This window comes from Antedon mediterranea, chromosome 8 (assembly GCF_964355755.1).
Source record: "Antedon mediterranea chromosome 8, ecAntMedi1.1, whole genome shotgun sequence".
NCBI lineage: Eukaryota > Metazoa > Echinodermata > Crinoidea > Comatulida > Antedonidae > Antedon > Antedon mediterranea.
This window is the reverse complement of record NC_092677.1, coordinates 24,925,488-24,932,283: the sequence shown is the minus strand read 5'-3', so window position 1 is coordinate 24,932,283 and position 6,796 is coordinate 24,925,488.

The window sequence follows — 6,796 nt, the reverse complement described above, 5'->3', positions numbered from 1 at the left end:
TAAAATGTAAATTGATCTTCGTTTATTTCATGGGAAAGTATTTTCTGAAGAAGTGTGTTGCTGAATACAGATGTCCTCTTAATAGGGGTGTTCCATGAATAGAGGTGTCCCCTTAATAGAAGTACAGTATCCCTGAATAGGGGTGTTCCTTGAATAGGGCAGTCCCAAAAGATATATTATACTGTAGGAGAAAGTAGAGGTGGTAAGCCACCGATTTGTTCTATTTCTGTTCCTACCAATGTAATTGTGAATATTGGCGTGTATGCAAATAAAAGCATAACAATCATTCATGTTTGCACAACCATTCATGTTTGCACAACAGACAATGTTGGGAGCAATAAACCTTTTAAAACTGATCCACACACTTCAATAACTGTTTTAGGAGACACATTACCTCCTCCAAAACCATTACTATTTTGTTGACGACGATGTCATTTTAACTTAAAGCTCTCCTTTATCAAATTAACATGAGTGGTAAACAAATTTCTAAGTATCCATTTCTAAGCTTAAGCAATTTACCAAGAGAATTGAAGACGTCAGTATTGAGAAATTATACTTGTACACAAAAACAGAAATTGTCAATTGAATAAATCCAAATTGACATTTTGCTTGTTATGATTAGAGATTTCTAGATATTGATAATTCCATCTCTACTTGATAGAAAAATCCGCTCTGAGTGAGCCAATAATCGTAAAGCTTTTTACAATCCTTTTGTTATTTTTAAATTGTGTATACTGACAATTATGTTCCGTCATTATGAAAAGTGGAGGATTTAAATTGAGCTTTATTTGTCTGCTGTAATATTCGTTGAGTGTACCTATTATTAGGATACACAAGATAGAAAGCCGTAATATACCTAACAAGACAAATACTATAAACAAAAGTAGTTAGGAGTTCCCTCGTCCTAGCCTACCCCGACCATTTAGTGTTGAAATCTCTTGCATTTGCTTATCTGTAGGCCTAACTTAGCTTGTATGTAAAGTGTATGTATTACCAAAGATAGTTGCAGTCCTTTCGGCCTAGCCTACACATATTTGCTTCTCTAACTTTGTATGTATAATAATTAAAACCACATTAATTACAAATTTGTTTGTTGTCACAGTACATAATTTTTATTTTTAGATAATATTGTATCATTCGTACATTATACATTACAACAAATGTACAGAAATAATTATCAACGTTTCTAGTATTTTCATTAGGAGCCAATTACTAAATAACTGATACATTTTTTTCCCTTGACTTTCTTTCCCTTTCTGTGTCAGCAGTACATAAGGACATCATGTTTTCTTTAACGATTATCACTAGTTGATTGAACTTAAGTAAAATACTGATTACTTCTCAAAAGTTAATAAGAAGAATATGAGATCCTTTACTCATCATCATTATCATTTTCATTTCTGATAAAACATTGACTTGAGGTTTACATCCTTGATTACTTGCTGAGCTTTCGTAAAACATTTTAATAACATCTAGATGTCCGCATGGTTTTAATGTTGTTTTTCTGTTTAAAAAAACATCTGCCAAGCAAGGAACTTAATGATCTTTAGAAAGGTATCTCAATGAGTGAAATGTACTGTGTCTGATGAGTAGTTTTTCATTGACGTACAAACATTAAAGATGTATTGTCCCCCAAAAACATGAAAAATGAAGATTAATTAAATCAGACTTTGAATATGTTATTTTCTAGTTTTAATAAAGTTAATCACTTCCGTAGAAACAAAATGAAAACAAAAAATATTTTCACTTATAAAATGACAAATAAATAGTTAAATTTCACCAAAAACCATTGGCTGGCAGCCAATTTGACCATTTTTTGCTTTAAATTACAGTTTTTTTCAGGAAAATACATTTTTTTATCATCTAATTTTTGGTCAAAGTGGATAATTATTATGTGACATTAAAATGGCATATTCAACAACAAAATTTAAAAAAAATATTTTTTCAGGGGGACAATACATCTTTAATGCGTACAAGTGTGGTAGGGGAAAACATTTGTAGGCTTAGGCGAGCTTAGGTATTAGGTATTAGGTATATATTGTATAGTTTAATATGAAATATAAGTAATATAATTTTAATACTGTAGTAGTATATTGTATACTATGGTGGTTTGAGCTGATACCAATTATTATTAATATTTTTAATAATCTTGTATTCGGTTTACTCTACTTCCAAAAGTATCCACAGTATAAATAAACATGTTCAGGAAATACTTAAAACCAACCAATGAGGAAGTATTAAAGTATTGGACCAATCAGAGACAGTGAATATTGGACCAATCAGAGACAGTGAATATTGAACCTGTCAGAGACAGTCTGCAATGTTGGGCCAATCCAGTCAAGAGAATTACTAATGTATATTTAATCAACAACATTTAATCAAGTGCAGAAAACAATTTAAAAATGTAAGTTTAAGCCATATTAATTTATATAAACAACAAATTAAACTTAAAAATAAGTTTTAATTATCCAAAAAATTGTAGTAGTATGATATGCACAAAAGCACAAGACATCACAATACAATATATCCTTTCAATACAATACAGTAGTACAGGTATAAATCTAAAATGAAAGCGTTTTAAAAATAAGTTTATCAAGGATTTCTGTTATTTTTAGACGTAGGCTTTAATAGGACTGACATTTTATAGCTATGCTTACATACGAGTAAAGTTAATACAATTCGTAGAACTCTACGTCATGATTTCTAAAACAACAGCGGAATTAAAACAACATCCATCAGAAACAATTACTAGATGATGGTTATTACCTCAAGGTACATGTTTTGTTGGGCTCATCCTTCACTCTAATTTAAATAACAAGTATAAGACATAAATAGTATGATGTATAATAGTCTATTATAATTTTACATGTGTTTACAATATGCTATCAATCATCAATCGCATACGTACCATAAGAATTGAGTAAATATGTTTTGTAAATGTCGTAATTAACTTAAGATGGGAGATAATGTAAAGTATTATGCCATTAAATTACGATATATCTGTCTCGTGGCCGGCTGTACTTTTTTTCAGTATGGTTTTCATAAATATCGCTAGACGTATATGTACTAGATTTTGTTGTTATGACTAGGATGACAAAAAATATAATTGAGAAAACTTAATCAACTAGTATGAATAGGTAATGAAATTAAGCTTGATTGAAAATGAAATTATATTTGTTTTGATGTAAATCTGTTAGTAAATTAATATAGCACAGATTCTCAAAACAGGAAAGGAGTAATAATAATGATGATACTGTAGATGGTAAAGATGATGATAGTGATGATGATGATGGAGATGATGATGAAGATGATGATAATGTTGGAGATGATGGTAATGATGATGATGATGGTAATGATGATGCTGATGGAGATTATGATGATGATGGAGATGATGATGATGATGATGATGGTAATGATGATGATGGAGATGATAGTAATGATGATGATGATGATGGTAATGATGATGATGATGATGATGGTGATTTATGATGGTGATAATGGTTTTTCCATTTTGTAATGCTGTTGGATGCATATGAAAAAAAAAAAATTAATAAATGAAGAAATGATGATCCTCTGCCTCTACAGCTGGTGAGAGTGACAAAGATTGTTTTGATGATTATGATAGTGATAATTATGATGATAATGACATAGTGATGATAATGACATAGTGATGGTGGGTGGGAGTTAAAGTCAATACGTTAAGAAGAGATAGGTGGGTGAGGTACAAATGTTATAGGGTAGAAATCAATACGAAAAACATAAAATAAATAAATTAGATATTCACTTAAACGAACATGCAGCACTTTGCTTATTATTCTTCAAACGTTTCAACATTACGATAGATTTTGGAGAAGATCAATCATACGCTACTCCCTTCGAATGTTGATGATGAGTTTTTTCACTATTTATTCAATTAATGTCAGATGTAATGTAAGGCAAATTCTGTTCTAATCAATTATATCAATATATTCACAATTAATTTTAACATTATGTTGAAATATTTCAATTGAAAATAAGCTCATAAATCATAGCACAAAAAAATCATTTAATTCTGATATCGAAAAATTTAAACGAAATATTTAAATTAGTAGTGACGTGTATCAAATAATGTATTTGCGGGTAATCAGTAGTTTTTCATGGCAGTTTACAATATTTCTTCTTGTTATACTATATTAAGCAAGGCACACATTATAAATGTATTCATTAACAGAGACAATCACTAAGCTGCACAGAATGCATATTATAAAACTATACATATGAGAAAGTTTGAAATTGTGAAAAAAAAGTTGCCCAACCGATACTTGGAATCCTATGTCATTAGACTTCTGTGGATTTTCTTATGATATGACTAAATATTGTACAATGATATCTATTTTATTTATGAAGAAGAGGCGAGAGAAATATTGTTTTAAATACTGCATTATTATTATTTATTATTGAAAATGTCAACTTACTTTATTTCTTTGATAATAAATAGATAGATTGTACAAAAATGTACAAACAAAATGAAACAATTAATGAAAGAAAAGGAGAAATTCCTCAAATGTAATGCTTGTAAAGAAGGAATACTCTAATACAGTAGGCTAATACATAATAATTAAATCACAACATTTGTTCAGAATTAATTATATTAAAAAAGAAAACTCATACTCTATGTATTCTGCATAATAAATCCACCTTTGGTCATAGATCGTTTTCTTTTGCAGCACCCACACTCTGGAATTCACTCCCCCCACAAATTAAACACTGCTCTTCTGTTGCCTTATTTAAAAAAATTGCTCAAAACTCATTTTTTCGACCACTAACATACCCAGCGCCTTTGATTTTGTACCTCAGTCTTTGAATTGACGCTTTATGAATATTGATATAATAATAATAATAATAATAACAACACATGTATATATATATTCGCCATGCAAACCTTCAAACAACAACACATTTATACAATATATTGAACTGTATCTAGCAATGTTCAATGTTACCCTATCTACTTTTACAAATCCACTTGTTTTAAAAACAATTCCTGAAATGAACTGGATTTTCTTTGTTTTAATTGTACCGCAAGCGCTATCTAAGCCAGCGCGGTATTTACATCAATTTATGGCCTGACAATTTAATATCATATTGAAAATGCCTGTGTTTTAGATAATCTCACAATCTGGCTAGTCATCAACTAAGATTAAGTTAAAATAAAAATAAGGAGATGATTTGAGTCGTTGACATTGTGAACAAACCATGAGAATAATACACAAAATCTAACAACGTTATCTAGTACATATGTTGAAACATGGTATAATTTTGCATCATCATTTTGCTGTTCTACAGCCTGCTAAAGTACTCCTGGCAACCACTAACATCTAGTCATTACCAGATGAAAACTTGTTGGAAACAAGTCGAAACGTCGCGCATGTACATATTCATGGTTTAGCGTTTAACATTTATATATAGGTCATTTAAAAGTATTGCTATTATGCATAAACAATTACAATTTAGTACTTTTTCAAAATCTTTTTTTAATATTTAATTTTTTTAAACATTTATTTTTAAATCTTTAACCTTTATTCCAACATTTTTGTTAGCATTCTTTTTATAAAAACTACATTTCAACCTCCATTCTAGGTTTAAACAAGGTAAACAAGTTTTTAGGGCGAATAATTGTGTTAACTGCTTTCTGAAAATGTAGGAAAGTACTAAAAATGATAAACCTTTCTTTTGTAAAAAAAAAACCTAATAGGTCTACAATTTTGTTTAAAGTCTAAAATCAATACAGAAAGTACAATAGCTTATATCATATTTTAAATTATAATAGGATTTTCTAATTTAACAAATAGTTCAAAGCAGACAAGAATATCTTCAGAATTGATTTTTAAATTAAGTGTCTTCTAAAAAAATCATAGAAGACTGGAATAAGAATTTTATCATTTACTCATTTTCAAATATCAAGTGCGTTAAAAATCGACTCAGCCTCCAACTTAATTTCTAATTTGCTAATGATCAAAACATCAACTGACAAAGTTGAAAGCTCTTGTCAACACTTAGAAGGCTAATGACACCAAACTTTGAAGAAAATATACTATAAATAAAACAGCGCTAAGTTCCTGGCTTATTTTACACCTCCTCATAAGCCACGCTGTCACTATTCTTGACAACCTAGCAGGAATATACTTCTGTGACACAAATAATGTTACTCTTACTGCTGAATAGATTAATTAGTATATTCTGAAGCTCTGTCTACACTATCAAACTTTATGTGACAAAAAAATGTGATGTGCCCATATATGGACATAGTGATGTCATCTCACTACCTTATTTAAGCATGTCACTACCATATTCGGGCATATCACACAGAGCTTAATCCATATAGCATGCAATATGTTTGATCAAATAAATAGATGAGAGAACAATGACAATGAAGCTTTTCAAAATGGGGAAAGGGTTGGCATACAGTAGATGTATTTTACTTTGTTTTATCAACCTCTAGAGAGGGTAAACTGTGCAGTTTTTGATTACACAAGAACTGATATTAAGTAAAATAAATAAAATACATATGTATATTAAATCAAAAACAAGATAAAGAGATCATTATTTAATCATTAGTTAAGGTTTCTTGTTTGTTTGTTGTTGTTTCATTTATTTATTTTCCACACATTGAACAAAAGGAACAGATATATGAACTATAAGAAAAAGGAAGACAATGCAGGTAAAAATATTTGTAGATAGTAAAAGGTAAAGTTATTACTTGTGCAAAAAGGACTTAAGGTTTTAGAGAGTGATACAATAAAAGAGAAATGGTAAA